At 39.6% G+C, this 19116-nt stretch overlaps 1 protein-coding gene across 1 annotated transcript in view; it reads left to right on the top strand.

Moving 5' to 3' along the window:
* SNRPF (small nuclear ribonucleoprotein polypeptide F) overlaps positions 1-19116 on the top strand; it is a 234926-nt gene that overhangs the window by 52624 nt on the left and 163186 nt on the right. Inside the window, exon 2 of the mRNA XM_045553201.1 lies at positions 15887-15964. The gene's annotated coding sequence lies outside the window, so the exon portion shown is untranslated. The remainder of the gene's footprint in view (positions 1-15886; positions 15965-19116) is intronic.

Raw genomic sequence — 19116 nt, 5'->3', positions numbered from 1 at the left:
GGCTGATGCCACAGCACTCTAGCCCGGGCATCAGAGTGAGACTCTGTCTCAAAAAAAAATAAATAAATAAAAAGCTTTTAAACTCAGCCAGGTTAGGAGCTGTTGTCTTGGAGCTTTATGGTTTTCAAATTGTGAGATTAGTGACTGACCATTTGGCCTTGTGAGAGTCTCTTAAAACAACAGTTTCTAAAGGGGGGATGCTGGGAGAAAACATTAGAAATATTTACATATTAAAAATGTTATCCTTTAAAATGTTCTCCTTTTTAAATGTTTTATGAAATGCACAATATATGAGGACATATATGATATAATTTATAAATAAATATACATATAGTGGTGTTTGTGCTCAAAATGTTTTACTTGGGGAGGGCAAAAGAAAAAAAATTGTTTTACTGATAGGGTTGAGCAATCAAAAAAAAAAAAAGTTTTAGAACCACTACCTTAGAGGGCTGGGAAAATGAAAACTTATCCTTAAGAAGCAGGTATCCAAAAAGAATGTTTGGCCTTCAGAAGCAGATATAATGGGCAGTATACTTTTAGAATTACTGGTATCTTAGAAAATAACCAATCCAGATAGGATAAGGGTAAAATTCCTGAACAGAAATAGGGGCTGTAACCCACTGCTAGCTAGAGAGGTAGCTTGATGTAGCCAAAAGAGAACAAATAGGCTTAGGAGTCAGATCTAACCTAAACTTTGAGTTCTGCCCCTTCATAGCTGTGTTTCCTTAGCCTCTCAGTCCCAGTTTTCCAATCTGTAAGTTAGAGATAGAAATACTAAAGTTGTAGAAATACTTTGAGGATTAAGTGAGATAATGAACTCAATTAACTGAGTTCACCGCATAGCAGTGAACTATAAGATGCTAGCTCTTGTTATTAACAGCTATTGTTGTTAGTGGTACCATTTATAAGAGATAGTATAATGTAGTGGTATGGGCTCTGAAGTCAATTTGGAGTTGGAGTCTTGCCATTAACTGTATTGAATTGGGCTAGCTAAAGGTAATAATAATAATAATAATAATAATAATAGTACCTATCTCCTGGGATTGTTGTGAGGTTTTAAAGAGATAATATATGTAGAGCAGGTAGTATGATGTCTGATTTGTAATATATGCTTAATAAATATTAGCTGCTGTCATCATCATCATCATCATCATCACCATCATCATTGTACCAGTTGTTGCCTTTGCTTTTAGTGTGAGGGAGTAAATGATAATTAAATAATTGTAGACATGTGTTAATAATTTATTAACTGAAATATTAATTTATTACTGAATAATATTAATTTATTACTGAAATAAAATGGCCAGGAAATCCGCTGGTATGGTTCCCCGTTAGCATCAGTTATTAAGCTTTTGTGTACACTGAAGTCATCTGTGAGGCTTCTGAAGAACACAGCTGAGTCCCACTTCAGACTTCCTGAATCAGAATTTTTAGGGTGGAGCTCAGGCAGCTGGTTTTTCATGAGACAAATGGATGACTCTGATACATAACCAAGATGAAAACCACTGATTATAATGTCCTCTTAATAGATTTAGTTCTTAATTACTTCAACTTTTCCCAACCCAAGAAGCTCATTCAGATAGTATTATTTTAGAAATATATGATCCAGTTGACCATCTGGCTATTACTTGGTGACTAGATAGGTTGTATTTTTAGTTCAGATGATTAGATTATTGGTTGAGAGTTTTAAAATGCTTTTCTTTCATTTGGAGGTTACATTTTTTTTTTTTTTGAGACAGAGTCTCACTCTGTTGCCCGGGCTAGAGTGAGTACCGTGGCGTCAGCCTAGCTCACAGCAACCTCAAACTCCTGGGCTTAAGCAATCCTGCTGCCTCAGCCTCCCGAGTAGCTGGGACTACAGGCATGCACCACCATGCCCAGCTGATTTTTTCTATATATATTTTTAGTTGGCCAGATAATTTTTATTTCTATTTTTAGTAGAGACGGGGTCTCGCTCAGGCTGGTCTTGAACTCCTGACCTCGAGCGATCCACCCGCCTTGGCCTCCCAGAGTGTTAGGATTACAGGCGTGAGCCACCACGCCCGGCTGGAGGTTACATTTTGCTTTTTGTTTTTGCTTACCACTATCTTACTACATACTTTAGTGTTTAGGATAAATGAACATTTTCATAGTCAGAAGTAAAAGGGAATTTTGAGTAACTAATCCAATGTCCAGATTTTACTGGTTAAGAGGCTATACATTTTTCTCTGTCTAGTTAGTAGCAAAGCCAAGATTAAAATTCAGTTTCTTGATTTCTGGGTTTGTCCTCTTTCCAATACAACATGCTGCCTCCACTATTTTAATGACTTCATTTGGCACTGAAAAAAGGCAGTGTGTTCACCTTTTAGAACTCTATTTCTTTCAAGTCACTAAAAGCATCATTTAGAAAATTATCTCTCCTAAATCTTCAGAGGTATGAAAGGACTAGTGTTTTCAAAATGAGAAAAGTGTTCTTAATGAAAAACTAATATGAAGTTTTCTTTTTTTAATTGTCCTCAAGTTTAAGCTTCATTCTTAAATGGAAATGATGGAAAATTACTTCCCATTATCACTTCAACCCAGTTGAAATGATCAATATGCTTAAAATATCTACTGAATTATCCTGATACTTAAAAGTAACTATGTCACAGAAAACTTCTGACTTATTAGCATTTATCTATTTGGAGTAACTCTCCTGTATAGTGGAAGACAAAGCTAATATGATAACAATTAACCTGTGTTAGTTACCGTTAGTCTGTTCTCTTCTTACTAGCCCAAAATGTAGTATACTCTTTTTTCTTCAAAAATTATAAAATACTTTAAGCATATAGGGAAAATATAGAAAATAATATGACAAATAATATATACCCACTACCCTGTTTTAACAAATCTTAGCATCTTACCATATTTCTTTCAGATCTTTTTGCTTCTTTTTTTGAATAGGAGTATCAAAAAGTAAGACACAGTTGAAATACCCTGTGTATCCTTCCTTAGTCCTTCTGTGATAACCACTATCAGGAATTTGCTGTTTATCATTCTCATATCTGGTTTTTGTTTTGTTTGGGGTTTTTGTATGCCTATTTTATTCTCTTTTATTATATGGGTTATGTATCCACAAATAATATGTTAGATTGTTTATTGAATTCAAAACTTTATATAAATGTTACACTGTACCTATAGTCTGCAAATTACTTTTCTTTTTTGCTTAACATAAAAGATTTATGCTTTTAAAAGATTTATTCATGTTGATAGTTATAGCCCTAGCACATTTATTTAAAATGCTGTATAGTGTTCCAATATTTAAATATACGATAATTTATTTATCTTTTGTTAGTGGACATTTAGGGTTTTTATTTAATATGTTTCTTTGTGCACATGTGTGAGAGCTTTTCTATGGTATAAACCAAGAAGTAAAATGTGTCTTCAACTTCGTTAGCTACTATATTGCCAAATTGATTGGTTATACAAATTATAGTGTATGAGTTCCTATTTTTTCTACCTCTTCAGTATTACTGGGTATTATCAGACTTCTTAATTTTTGCCAATAAGATGGTATCTCATCATTGCTTGAATTTATATTTGTCTGATTACTAGTGAGTTTTAACATCTCTTATTCTTCTAAATCCTACCTTTTTTTCTATGAGCTTTAAAGCTTTGCTTTTCTTATTTAAATCTTTAGATTGCCTGGAATTGATTCCTGTGTGCGTGTATGTGTTTGTGTAGTATGAGTTATTTTTTCTCTTTCTTTCTTTTCCTTCCCTGCCCTCCTCTCCCCTCCCCTCCTCTCCTCTCCTCTCTTTCTTTTCTTTTCTTATCTTGTCTTGTCTTTTCTTGACCAGGCCTCTCTCTATCATCCAGGCCGGAATGCAGTGGCATGATCATAGCTCACTACAACCTCAAACTCCTGGGCTCAAGTGATCCTCCTGCCTCAGCCTCCCAAGTCGCTGGGACTACTGGTGCATAACACCATGCCTGGCTGATTTTTAAAAATATTTTCTTGTAGAGATGAGATCTCGCTATCCTGCCCAGGCTGGTCTAAATTCCTGGCCTCAAGTGATCCTCCTGCCTCAGCCTCCCAAAGTGCTGGTGTTAAAGGCATGAACCACTGCACCTAGCTAATTTTTTTTCTATTAATAGATATATAACTACTTATTCTAACATCATTTATTTAATAGCGCATCCTTTACTACTACTAATTTTTAATGATATTGTTAGCAGCTATCAAATTTCCATAAATGAACCCAACTCACCTCTTAAACTTGAGGCAATAGGAAGCAGTTTGAAGGTGAAAGGATTTCCAAAATATGTCATAAAGAGTAAATAAAGGAGCTAATCAACCAAACTGGCAAAATATAATTTTATGTCATTGAATAATGTTGTGCTTTTCTTACAAATGTGTATCAACATATTCTCCATCAATTTTGACATATTCTTCTTTATTTTCCTTACTGCTTAGAAACCATAGAATCTAAATAACAAGTGCCTCACTCAATTCTATACCCTACAAAAGAGCTGTGGCTGAAATTGACTCATTATCAAATATGGCTTATTGACTAGTACAGGGAAGGAGTAAGATAACATTTATTTTTTAAAAAACCTGATCCTTAAGGAAGAACCAGGAACTGATCCACATAAGTCAGGCCAGATAATAGGCCCGTGAATCATTATCGAGCACTTACTATATGGGAGGCGTTTCATATACATTATCTCATTTAGTCCTCACAACAATCTTGGAGGGTAAATAATATTACTCCCATTTTATAAATAAGAGAACTGATGCTCAGAGAGTTTAAGTATGGAATATGAAATCAAATTGTTATTATTTTGTTCCAAGTTTACAGAGTTTTGGTCAAAAGCTTAACTTCATTTTTCTTAATTAAGGTAAATAATGGGGTGTTCAATTAATATTTGAAGGAATAAAGCTAATAACTTAGTTTGAGGAGTTTTGCACAGAAGGAAAGGTCAAGAATGGACAAAATTCAAAAGGTCAAAGGCCAGGAAAGTTTCCAATGGAAAAATAAATATAGAAGCCCAGGAAATAGGACCTGACATCCAAAACTGATTGTAAAGATGAGACAAGATTTTCAGAATGAGAGTCTGAGTGCACTGGGGTGCTCATGTGATTTTTGAGATTCTGCTGGTTAGAAGTTGAAAAAAACTGTCATTTCAATGCTGCAGTATTCTGTCTCGTAAGACTTACATATACACTTGAGACAGACTTTTTGAGGTTTTAGAAGAACATTAAGATGGATCTCTTTAATTATTCAAATGTAAAGTGAAACTTTTTTGAGAAACATTGGCTTCAAGGAGATACATTTTCTTATTTTTTTTTTATTTTCTGACAGAGTCTCACTTTGTTGCCTGGGCTAGAATGAGTACCGTGGCGTCAGCCTAGCTCACAGCAACCTCAAACTCCTGGGCTTAAGCAATCCTACTGCCTTAGCCTCCCGAGTAGCTGGGACTACAGGCATGTGCCACCATGCCCGGCTAATTTTTTCTATATATATTTTTAGTTGGCCAGATAATTTTTATTCCTATTTTTTTTTAGTAGAGACGGGGTCTCGCTCAGGCTGGTCTCGAACTCCTGACCTCGAGTGATCTACCCACCTCGGCCTCCCAGAGTGCTAGGATTACAGGCGTGAGCCACCGCGCCTGGCCCAAGGAGATACATTTTCTGTGTGATACAAAAAAGTTCTTTATGGTGCCGGCAGCATTGTATCTTTGCAGATTTTTTTCCCTTTTACGTTTTAATGATTCTGAAATTGCCAGCTGCCCATCAGAGCTGTGCATCAGAAGAAATTTTTGCATAGTTACCATTTTCTGTGTACATGGAAACTTAGCCCTGTATTGACATTTCTGTCATCTGACTGTCACTTTGGCTGAGTTGTTTGCATAGTACCATAAATATTTAAATTTAAATTTGGGTCCCTTAGTGTCATTTAAAATTAATTTCAAAAAGATTACACTTTAATGTAACTTTGAAAAGAAAAGTTACTGTGTATTCAAAAGGGCATATGAAAATAGAGCTATGGGATACAAATTTCTTATAAGGCAATGAAAGTTTGTCATTGGAAGACTGGCTTCTTGTCCATATTTTCTTGATTAGCAAAAACCATAGGCTTTATAGGTCCCCAAAGGGGAGCCACTCACAAATACTTTGTTTCATTTTGTCACTGTGACATGTGTAATAGGATTATGTGTCATGGGCCTGGCAATGCAATTAAAGGAAGTAGAAGTTGCCAAATGCTATGGTTTGGATATGGTTTGTTCTTCCCCACCAAAACTCATGTTGAAATTTGATCTCCAACGTGGAGGTGTTGGGAGGTGCGGCCTAGTGGGAGGTGTTTGGATCATAGGGGAAGATCCTTCATAAATCACTTGGTGCCATTCTCACAGTAGTGTATGAGTTCTCACTCTGGCAAGACTGGATTAGTTACCTTGAGAGTTGGGTTCTTATAACGCCATGACACCTCTTGGGTTTTGCCTCTTCACACGTGTCTGCTTCCCCTTTGACCTTTTCTGCCATGTTATGATGCAGCACGAAAGCCCTCACCAAAGGCCAGGGCTAGGCCCTTGAACTTCCCAGCCTGCAGAACCATGAGCTAAATAAACCTCTTTTCTTTATAAATTACCCAGCCTCAGGCATTCTGTTATAGCAACACAAAACAGAATAAGACACCAAATATAGGAGAGACTGGCATGACTGATCCATATATCATGAAAGATTCAGGTACTAATATATGTCAAAATTCTCTAGCTAATATTCAAAGAAATCTGTCTCACTTCCAGTCATATGTAATTTAAGAAAATAAAAACTAATACAGAAAGCAGAAAACATCCTGGTATTCTTTCATGTGCCTTGGAATTATCCTGTTAATCCCCAAAGTGGTGAAGAAGATCAGCAAGTTTTATGCCAAACGGAGTGTTGCCACTTGATGCCATGCATCATGCTGTCTGTAAGAAGTGATTTGGAAGTTTATGAAGAGAAGTCTCAAACTTTGATTGTAACACTGCATAATAAAGTGGAATGTAATTATATGGATAAATATGTGCTGCCATTGATTAGTAAAACATTTTTGTGTACATCTAATATATTGTTCTTTTTTGGAAAAAAAAAACCTTTTACATTATATGGATGCTGACAATTGATAGCATTTTAAAAGAATTCAAAATGCCTTTTTCCTAGGTATGGATCAAGATGCTCTGTCTGTTGTTACCATTGCTTTTTCTTAGGGGGTTCTGTTGTATTCTAGTCTAAGCTGGGATCAACAGAACTCCACAAAAGGGATATAGTTCTATCTTTATTTTACAACAGAGGAGAGACTATAAAAAGAACTGGATTAGATTTGAGGAAGCTCAGCTTGGACTGTTAATGCCTGACCTGTGATGTTATTTAGGAAAAGGGTAACTCAGGCTTTTGGAAATGTATTAAAGTGATTATTCTTGAGGCTCTCAGAGCAAGATCATACCTTTGTGGGTTGGTTTCCATCATGACAGTGGGAAATCTCAGGTAAGTCATCTTGGAAGAAGTAGTTCCTGGGACTGAAAATAAGGACTTGGATGAGCCTTAGACTGAGGACAAGGGGAGAACTCTTCTCTCACTGGATCTTTTGGCGTTTTGCCTGGGTCGGCTGTGCTGCATAGACATGCCAGTTACACTACCAGTGGTGGAGGTGTGACAATGTTTGACACATGAATGCAGGTTGAAATCTATGCATGGAGGGTCCCCATTGTTGGCACCTGGTCCTGTAGGCTCTGAGAGGAGCCACATCTTATAGTGGTTGTAAATTACTCCTTGTGCCAGTGATTCAAATATTAATGTGCATAAATATTACCTGTCATATATGCAGATATCTGGCCCATTTCCAGAAATTCTAATTAATTCTTAAGTGGAGTCCTTAATCTTCTTTATAACAAACACCCCGGATAATTCTAATTCACTTAAGTCACATTTTAGGAGATAGATCATCTTATGTTGTTTCCAGGTGGTTACTTTTGAGCCTTTGTGGAAGCTTATTATAGGTGGCCTTCTGCAGGGACACATTACTAGAAGGGCCTGTTGTGTGCTTAAAAAGGTGTGGCAAAGGGGAGGGCGAAGCCTCACCCCACAGCCAGAGCAGTGGGAGCAGTGGTGACAGCTGAAGAAAGCCATGCTCCGTAGAGTGGCTAACTCATTTAGGGACATTGTGAGAGGCAGCAGCCTGAGACAGGTTTCTGGGAAGGTGGCAAAATTGAAGTCTGCCAAGGATTTTCAGGGGAATAAATAAGAACAAATAATTTTTTAGTCAAGGATTCAGACAATTTAGAACAAAAGAGCTCAAGAGCACAGAGTGGCTTCCAAAAGAAGGAAAGACTAACCTTTCTCCCACTGATCCCAGATGTCAAGTAGCAGGTAAAGACTGACTTCAGTTTCCCTCAAGGGTGACAAACAAAAAGAGAAGACACTGCTGCTCTTGGGAACCGTTCTTATCAACCAGGGCCTCCTCCGCAGCTGCCAGTGGTGCTGGTGGTCTTGGGGACTTTCTCCTGTTTGTGTGTTTGGTGACTAGCCCACTCCACCTCCTGGCCCTCCTCAAACACCCTCAAGCAGCACAGCGACGGGAAACCTCGGCGTCGCCTCTAGAGGGCGCTTGAGTCTCTACCGAATCCCTGAGCGGCCTCACTGGTTTGGATTCCACTTACCTTCCAAGAAATTCATTTTTTAAGGTTGCACAAGAGAGCCAGGGCTGTGGAGTCCTAACCGGTGTCCAGCACTCTCTGTCTTCTTCAGTGCTAGGCTCAGGGCCAGGTTCTGTCTCTGTCCCTTGACTCAGGAAATATTCTTGAGTTTTCCACAGGTACTCCCTTCCCAGTGCTCTCCAGGAACCTCCCAAACCTACAGGGTGTGGATGGTGGAGTCCATCACTTTCCCCTGGCAGGCCCCATTCTTAGGAGTCTAGTGGTCTTGGTAACGGGTAATTACTTCCTTCCATGTTGCCCCAGGTAGGGTACAGGACCGTAGGGGCTGGGCTCAGAGGTATTGCTGTAGAGATGGATCCCAGAGCACCCTAAGGTAGATTTGCAAACTAAACCTTGAAAATAGCTCCCAGGAAGCACTAATAATGTCCATTTCTAGGCAAGAATAAGTAAAAAGAAGTTCTTTTATGTCAACACAAAGAAAGGCAGTTTTGACCTTTTTGTTCTCAACAGATTGTTTGCTTGAAATAAGAAATATTCACATGGAATAGCTGTCATTAATATGGGTGACCTAAAGGTTAATATAGCCCAGGGAATGCTTTTCATTGTTCTGTATTGTTTGTTTCCCTTTTGTGAGATTCTGTGGCCAAGGGAACTGCATACTTCCAGGCATGCGGTCCAGTAGCACATTACTAATTGCATACTTTAAAATACAGATTTATGTTGGTTTGTTTGGTCATACCAGGAGAGAAACCAGTATAGGGGGGTATAAAGCGTCAAGGTTATAAACTTCATGGAGCTTGCAGGCAAATGAGAGGAATTTTTATTAATTCTTTAAATGCAAATGGTCAAGTAATGTCTTCACTTGTCCCACCCCCTGCAGCGTTCCAGGTAGGAAGGAATTGCAGCCTGCTCAGCTGGGGGCCAAGTGAAGAAAAAATCTGATTATTCAGAGGCTCTCTGGTGTCAAATAGTATAGCTGAATATAAAAGACGCTCCTTCTCCACCCTCCCCCTCCCTTTTCTAAAAGAACATGTATTCTTAAAAGAAATACAGATATGAAATAGAGGAATCCTCTCATTTGTCCCCCTAACAGGACACATTTTAGAATGTAAGCAGCAAGTACCTTGGCAGGCACCCAGCATATCAGGTAAATTGTTAACTATCTGACTATTCTTTTACAACACCAAAATTGAGTGCGATATTAAAGTAAAACCTCTTTATTTTAAACCAGTGGTTCACAGTCCTGTTTTAGATGCCCCTAAATACTCCTTCCCAAGAGCTTTTGAAAGTGTGATTTTCTTTTTATTCTTTTTGAACAACAGGAGCAAAAGTCCAGAACTAGAATGACAAATCAACATGTATCAATCACCTTCACATTCTGGTTAAGGGCATATTGTGTGACCATGAAAGAAAGACGCTAAATCTGTCTTCTTGTGATCAAATCAGCATGGGCCAAATTTTTCAAGTGTTACACATTACCTGTAGCCATTCCTGACCTGTGTTTTTGTATATAAAGTATACAGTAAAGGTTTGATGGTTAAAGAAGGAGATTGCTTTACACCAGTGGTTATCAATCTGTGGACTGAAGACTCCTCAGGAACTGGGGAATTAGAGATAGGGTTCTCCAATCTGCATGTGAGCACCGACTGTAGACTCAGTAAATAACATGTCTTGCATATATATGTGCTCTGTGAGGTCAGGCATTATATTGGTTTTTACTCATCTTTGTATCTTCAGTGCCTACCTTGGTGCATTCTATAAATAAATAAATGAGTAAAGGAAATAATGAATATGATTTTCCTAATATCTGTAAGTGCTATTGTAATAAATAAAACACAAGTTTATTTTAAAAGCATTACTACATTCATATTTTGTCATCATATTTTAAAAATTGTAGTAACATATACATAATATAAAATTCACCTTTTCAATCTTTTTTAAATGTACAGTTATGTGGCATTAGTCATAACAGTTCTTAATAGATTCTAAGAGTACAAGTACTGCCCTGTGTGGCCCCCCAAATTTTTTATGCTAAGGATCATCAGACCTGTAAAGGTGGGAAACCACTTGTATTCAGTTTCCCTGACAGGAGTGCATTCAGTCTGGCATGTTTCATAATTAGGCAAAGTGCTGAAAAGTTCTTCCTTGTATTGAGTTGAAACCTGTCTCCCTATATTTTCCCACTAGTCTTACTGATTCTAGTTCAAAGAAACAGAATCAGTACATCATGCTTTCTTCCAAGGAACAGCCCTTATCAGCTGCCTGCTCTTCGTTTTTTCTTTAAAGCCACTATTATAAACTAGAATCTTGGTCAAATCTACCTAAAATTCCTCCTATTGAAATTTAAAATGGAAGAATTGAGGCCGGGCGTGGTGGCTCACACCGGTAATCCTAGCACTCTGGGAGGCCGAGGCGGGTGGATCACTCGAGGTCAGGAGTTCGAGACCAGCCTGAGCAAGAGTGAGACCCTGTCTCTACTAAAAATAGAAAGAAATGATCTGGCCAACTAAAATATATATAGAAAAAAATTAGCCGGGCATGGTGGCGCATGCCTGTAGTCCCAGCTACTCGGGAGGCTGAGGCAGGAGGATCGCTTAAGCCCAGGAGTTTGAGGTTGCTGTGAGCTAGGCTGAAGCCACGGCACTCACTCTAGCCAGGGCAATAAAGTGACACTGTCTCAAAAAAAAAAAAAAAAAAAGAATTGAAAAATTCTGCTGCTTTCTATAAATTCTGAGCCTCAAAAGATATGGGTAGGGTAGTTATAAACAAATGTAGGGTAATTCAGGGCACTGAACCAAAAGCAGGAAGCCTTGTATAGTGTGCAATGCCTCCAGCATGTTTTTTATTGTCAGAAACTTAATTACCAGAGGTAGGAAAAATATATTAACAGGAAACAAGGAGATATATTCTTGAATGGAGAGCTGTGGCCCTCTCTCATGCCCTCTGTTTGTAGACACTGCTTGCCTCCTTCCTACCCAGGGGAGATTGTGTCTTCTTTACAACTTCAACTACGTGATTGATAGGCCCTCCCTCCTCTCTAGGGTGCTCAGCTATGGAAGAATTCAGTGGTTGAATAGGCTGGCTAAGCCTTCCTTGCATCCAAAAGACTAGGCCCCAGGGGTACAGCTCAGGCCTTTGCTTCCACAGGAAAGGGCTTACCCAAGGCAGTGCCTTACTCCTCTCAGGTCAGTCAGTCCCAATGAAGCACATACTGGGCCACCCTTGACCTCTCTGCTTTTCTCCAATCAGCCCAGCATGGAGTAGACTTGAAGTTTCCCCCACAATCCTACGTGTGCTTTAGCCAACTTTAAAAAACATGCTTTGAACCCAAAGCTATAACTATAATTTCTTTTCCTTCCCTTTCTTTTCCTTTCTCCTCTTTTCCTTTCATTAGATATTTGGGGTATTAAAAAACAAAACCCAACTATTGTTTCTTTCTCCTGTCTATTGTGTTCTCCTGTCATTCCCTTTTCTCTCCACCATTCTGCCTGGTGTCCTGTGGACCACTGATCTCCTTCTGTGATTTGTTTGCCAACAATACCGTCTTTCTGAATTATCCATCTTAATTGAAAGTGAATGTCAGTGTTCAACCAAACTCCTGGCTTTATGTTTCGAAGAAGAATTATTATCCTCAGAACACAGTGGGCCTAGTGCTAGGTCACACTCTACTGAATGCCAAAGGAAGGTTGACTACTGAGTGAGAGACAAAATAACAAAACAAGCGAGTTGGAGCTGCCAGTCCATACTTGGCTGCCTCTGTGTTTCCCTGATTACCAGAGCCAAAATTAGCTATGTGTGGGAGACCATGCTTTCTTTTTCCAACTCCCACCCCTGTTGACTCACATGGGCATTTCAAAAGGATCCCCAAGTCCAAAATAATTTGCAATGAATACAAACACTTCATTTCTAATTTTGGTCTTTTATTAAAGTCTGCAAAGGAATTTTGTATTTGATAGTTAAATAAAGTGTATGGGAACCAATATGTAAATTTGACTTTTTGACCTGCTTCCAGAAGTCGCTTCTTGGACAAGATCTTGAAAGTTTAGCTCCTTGGTAGTTATTTCCACAAGTAATCCTTTGGCAAAACATACTCATACCGTGGTATGGTATCAAAAGGAACTCCTTTTACATGGCTTTCTTTTTTTCATCTCAAAAAACCGTTTCTGCTCATTCAAAATGTATCAGTATCCTGGTAATTCTTTGGGGGCTTGTTCTAAGAATTACCTGAAAGAATTCATGAAAGCCAACAAGCTCTATCTATGACTCCAGAGTTGAATTTAGCTAAACCAACCCAGTTAGGCCATCAGTGCTAAGGGTAGTACAGGCCTTCCATAGTAATAACTGATCTACCCCCTTTTCTCTAGGATAAGAAATACTCTTGTGATTTCTTAACAACAAGGAAAAATTTCTGATTCCTCTTAAACAGAAAATAGGAAATTCTGTTGGTCATTATCCTGTGGTAATCATCTAAATACATACCTAGTGCTAGGTCCCAGAGAATTCTAGGACTGCAAGAAACACCTCAGGGCATACGGTCCGTTTCTATGACAGCCCTTTATAGGACCTTAAAGAGTCTAAGTCTGCTCTTGGACATCTCCTCACTATGTTAAGTGACCTTTTCTCTACAGGAGTTGATAATGTTAATCTCCTCTCTTGGGAACAAAAACATTCGTCTCCTTTCTGAAAGCACTTGAAGAGTATGCACAGTACAGTATGTACATTTGATGTCCTTTGCATATAGAGGGGACCTATACTGACCTGCATTAATAGACAACATCCTTCTGTTCAAAAACAGAAGGCATGGGGGGCGGGGCGGGGTGGGAGAGAAGGAGAAGAAGAGGAAGAGGAGGAGGAGGAAGAGGAAAAGGAGGAAAAAAACTGTCACAGACAAAAGGAGACTTGAAAGCCGTATCAGCTAACTGTGGACCTGGTTTAGATCCTAATTTGAGCAAAATAATTGTAAAAAGATACTTTTGAGACAATTGAGAAATTTGCACATGGACTGGGTACTAACTAGATGATATTAAGAAATGATTGTTAGTTTTGTTAGATATGATCATTGTTTGGAGTAATGTTAACAAAGTTCTGTATAGATTCTGAAGTACTTATAGTTGAAATGATAATATATTTGGTATTTACTTTAAAATATTTATTTCCTAAAACTAAGATAAAATTAGATTAGATAAGTGCTAATTATGGAAACTCTGAGGCCAGGCTCGGTGGATCATGCCTATAATCCTAGCACTCTGGGAGGCTGAGGCAGGAGGATCGCTTGAGCTCAGGAGTTCAAGACCAGCCTGAGCAAGAGTGAGACCCCATCTCTACTAAAAACAGAAAAATTAGCCAGATAGGGTGGAGTGTGCCTATAGTCCCAGCTACTCGCTTGAACCCAGGAGTTTGAGGTTGCTGTGAGCTAGGCTGATGGCACGGCACTCTAGCCTGGGCAACAGAGTGAGGCTCTGTCTCAAAAAAAAAAAAGAAAGAAACTATGTACAGTGATTCTTTTAAAATGTAAATGAGAGTGTATCACTCCTCTGCTGAAAACCTTCCAAAGACTTTCCTTCTTTCATAGAGCAAAATTCAAAATATTTAGAGTCTACATGTTCCCCCCTGTCCCTGCCACATCGTTCCCTCTGGTCTCTTACCACTTCCCCCTTGCTGGCCTCGTAAGTACTTTTCCTTAGATGTCCAGAGCATCCTGTGTAGGCCTTTCACTTGGTGTTTCCTCTGCCTGAAATGTTCTTTCCCCAGATATCGCATTGTTCGATTTGTTCTCCCTGCCCTCATTTACTCAGTCTTTGCTCAAATGCCTTCTTAATCAGAGAGGCCTTCCATCTATATAAAATAGCACTTCCACCAAAATTTTCTTTTTTTTCCCCTCCTTACCTTTCTTTATTTTTTTTCATGACACTTATCACTACCCAACATTATTATGTACTCATTTGTTCATCTGTTTCCCTTCAGTAGAATGTAAACTCAGGGAGGATAGGGGCTTTTTCTGTTTATTCACTGCTGTATCCCTAGCACCTAGAACAGTGCCTGGCTCATGGTAGTTGCTCAATAATATTTGTTGAATTACTGAATGACTCTTGACCTCATCAGTGCAGTGATATGAATCACCTGGTTATATACATCATGCCCAGACTGGGCAATCTATGGGACTAAAATGGAATCATTGATAAAGGTCTGCAGTCCCCTCTGTGATGTGGGCATTATGGAAAGATTTGCGTTCTGAATCCATTATTTCCTAACTGCCTGACTGTGAGTAAGTTTCTCAACTCTCTTAAGTCTTAGTTTTGTCATATGTGAAATGGAGATAATAATTATTAGGTAATTACATAATTATCAGATAATTATGTAGAATATGGAGCAAGTTATCCAGTTCAAACCTACTTTTTAAGGTAAATTACAAGTTCCCCTCAGCTCCATAAACTTTCTTTGCTTTCACAATTCCAGACATCTGATCACGTAGCCAAGAGCTCTGAAAGGCCTTTGGCTGGAAACTAAGGATTTATTAAAGCCAGTGTTCTCTCTCTCTCTCTTGTTTGAGCATGTAGATGACATAGAATAACCTCTCTGATTTATTGAATTAGTTTTTCCACTGTTCTTTATGCTGCCAGACAATCACTTCCAAATTTGATAAAAATCACTTCATAATGGGGATTAGATTGTACCAAAATGACAGTGGTCTCTGCTGGATCTGTCACATTCTCTCTCTTTTTTAAACTCAAAATCTCCAGTATGCCAAACGTTTGCACAAAGACTTACTGTCATTATAATTTTCTAGGACTTAATAAATTAGCTATTGTTATGAGATAACCTCAAAACATCAAGAGATCCTGGCTAGGAGTTTAAAAAAATTTTTGTAATGGAACAAAAATATGGACATATTGGTAAAAAAATGTTTTTAATCCCATGTAGTATTTTTTTCAGGCTTGAGTGGAAAGTGTTGTAACCACAGGAATGTACATTAACAAAAGCAATAAGCTAATTAAATAACACACAAATGTTGTATTGTCTGGGTATTAATGCTTGAAGGTCATGTCTTAGTTTACAATGGCAAAGGGAATTTATTAAGGGAGGGTTATTTGACAGGAATCTTTTTGTCCTATAAGTTATATGCAGGTTAAGATAATCAACAGTTCTTTTTTTTTTCTTATAAGTGGAACCACAAATGTGAGAAATCTCTGCAACAGATAATTCTTGCTTATTATGTTATGGTGTTTAGCTTGCAGGATCTTGGGAAGAAAAAAGAAGGAAGAAGAGGAGGAGAGGAGGCACACACTCATTGGGCGTTCAGCTGGAGGTTAGTGTTTTAGTAGTTGGCTATGGAGAGGGAGACTCAAACTTGTCCTAGTTTCTGGGGTTTAATACCTAACAGAGCAGTGAACAAATGAGCACCGAGCCATTTGCGCACCCTTTTCCTGCCATCTTTAAACAAACATGGTAGCCGTCCAAAGGCACCAAGGTAGGTCTGGCACTGGAGCTGGGTTTGCTGGTGGCTTTCCTCTCTGTCTTGGCAGGTGGTCTGTGTTTATAGTCCAAGCAACAAACATGAGGTAATGAAGGAAAGAAGGTAAGCACAGAATAATGGCCATAACCACCAAGGTATTGTTTACTCTGAGCTTTTTGGAGAACAGAGGAAGGATGGAGGAATCAGCTGCCCTGCGTCTGCCTCAGGTCCATCTGTGGCCCAGGCTTGCCCCATTCGAGGTCCACAGCCACCCAGTATTGCGCCAGAGGGCAGTGAGGGCTGTGAAAAGCATGTGGTGCAATCACCCTTTCAGGGATTCCTGTTAAAACTAGTGATGATAGCTGAGTGCCAGGAACTCCTTGGTGTTGGGCATAAAGAAGATGCTCAGTAAATATTTGAAGTGGCCGGACCCTTCCACAGGCTCTAGTCATGGACGTCATTCCTTTCCAATATAACCCAGTGTACGGTAGATCTATACTGCAGGAACTGGGAGACACTCAGGGGTGGTTTTGCTAATACATCCCCATTTCATCTGGAGGTGATAATAGGGATGGGAGTCATGTAGGAAAGGCCAAGACACACTCAGGGACATGTGGCTACAAGAGAGTCACTGGGCCCGTGTTCTACCTCAGAGACCCAAAGGACAGTTTTGAGTGTGACTATGGTATGCTCCTCTGGCTAGCTTCCCCTACTATAATGTTGTAGGACCTGACGCAAGTTTAATTCGAAAAGGTTTTTTGGAAAGAGCTATGAAATATAATCTATGGCAGCAGTGTGGAGACTCAGTGGAGAAACAGCCATGAACTACCCTTTGACAAAGGTATTGCAGGGTAACTCTAAGATGTTGGTAACTAATTCCCAAGGCAACAAGGGACATCCAAGTGCATAAGAGCTGTGCTACCAGGGGGAGCTGTGGCTGAGGGGAGCAGCACGGAGCATCAGGCTAGAGAGACTGGACTTGTCTGGCCACAGTAACACAGTCTGGTTATCACAAACTCTTAAATAAGTCAAATAATGAAATCATCTGAGAGCAGAGTCTGGAGTTAAAGCCGTTTCTGAAGAGGCCCAATGTAACGCGAGAACAAGGCATCTCAGAGTGGCTTTATCAGGCAGGTAGCATAGTTACTCCTAGAGGCAGAGATCACAAAAAGAATCTGTAGGAGAGGATGCGACTAGAACCTGGCACTGGTGGAATCCAAGAGAGAGTCCACGTGTCCCTTTACATGGGAAAAGACTTCCCAGTGAGCAGCCTTGGAAAAGAGGTGCCATTGAGTTCAGGGAAATAAATTTTTATAAAAGCTAATGACACAGAAGAGTTACCAGTTTCCAATTTTGCCAAATCCAATCCTTTCTTAACAGTGTAAACCAGGGTTAAAGCAGAATATTTGTTTCCAGATTCTCTTTCATGATTTGAACATCGAGGTCATTACTTCCTAATTTCCAGTTTTATGATTTTCTCCATTTCCCACTAGAAGCAGTCAGCTAAAGAATATTTGGCTAGCAGACAACAGGAAAATACCATGCATAGCAACTGAAGATGTATGTGTAATGGAAAAACATCATGGCCCGATAAAAATCAACAAGGAAAATCTTAGCACAGATCCAATAATGACTTCTCCATTTTAACTATAGCTCATTTCAAGTAATCCTTGTGTTCTAGAAACAACACCTGTTCATCTTTCCATAGATATGTTGAAAGCCCAAGCTTGAGAATGTAGGAAAAATTTTCCAAGCCAAATTATTGTGTACTACCAATATTTCATTATGTGAGACATTTGTTGGTATATTTTCCTTTTAGGCTTCTTGAAAAATGGAGCAGATTGAGCCATACAGATATAGTGACTGCTTTTTAGGATCAGTGCTTATTCACACCCCCTCCCTGCCTCAACTTGCTGCTAAGAGTCACTAGAGGGGCCAAGTGAGACTTTAGACAGGACCAGCATTTGCACAGGGTGGAGAATCCTTCCAATGCAACACCCAAGGGGAGGAGGATGACAGGAGGGGGAATAGAGCTTACGCCAGCATGTCAGGTGCTATGACCAGGCTCTGAGCTCAGTGAGTGTTTAGTGTGCTGCGAGGAGTATGGGAGAATGGACAGGGATTGGACCAGGGAAGGCGAGCTGCAGGGACTGGGGGACACATCTGAGCAACATCCTGGAACTGTGAACCTGGTTTAACCAGCCAGTCTGTGGTTCCCTTATGAACATCTGCAGCCCACTGGTGGAGGTGTTTCCTACATGGACACAAAAGGAAAGGTGATACTTCTACTTCTTTTAAAATGAATGAGGGCAAGGCCGGGCGTGGTGGCTCACGCCTGTAATCCTAGCCCTCTGGGAGGCTGAGGCGGGTGGATCGCTCAAGGTCGGGAGTTCGAGACCAGCCTGAGCGAGACCCTGTCTCTACTAAAAATAGAAAGAAATTATCTGGCCAACTAAAAATATATATAGAAAAAAATGAGCCGGGCATGGTGGCGCATGCCTGTAGTCCCAGCTACTTGGGAGGCTGAGGCAGTAGGATCATTTGAGCCGAGGAATTTGAGGTTGCTGTGAGCTAGGCTGACGCCATGGCACTCACTCTAGCCCGGGCAACAAAGTGAGACTCTGTCTCAGAAAAAAATAAAAAATAAAAAAATAAAATGAATGAGTGCTGAGATGGGAGGTAGAGGCAGAGGGGTTAGGATTAGAAAGTTATGAATCAATCTAGGTCAGCCAGGCAAGGAGGAAGCAGGCAAGATAGATGTCAACACCTACCAGCAACAGGAACTTAGTGTAAGAGAATCCAAGGCCCTCTTGAGAGGTTAAGATCTGGGCAAGAGGTCTGACTAAGAGTACCAGAATAACTGGCCTTTTTTGCCACCCGTCTCTTCTCTCTCAAATCCATGTTATACTGTAGTCAGATTTTTCTTCCTAAAACACAACTTGGTGTATAATATCACTCCTGCTTAAACAAGTCTGGATGACTCCCTGTTGCTTAAAGGACCAAGT

This window comes from Lemur catta, chromosome 6 (assembly GCF_020740605.2).
Source record: "Lemur catta isolate mLemCat1 chromosome 6, mLemCat1.pri, whole genome shotgun sequence".
Taxonomy (NCBI): domain Eukaryota; kingdom Metazoa; phylum Chordata; class Mammalia; order Primates; family Lemuridae; genus Lemur; species Lemur catta.
The sequence above is the reverse complement of the archived record's forward strand: the minus strand, read 5'-3'. Positions and strand labels throughout refer to the sequence as shown.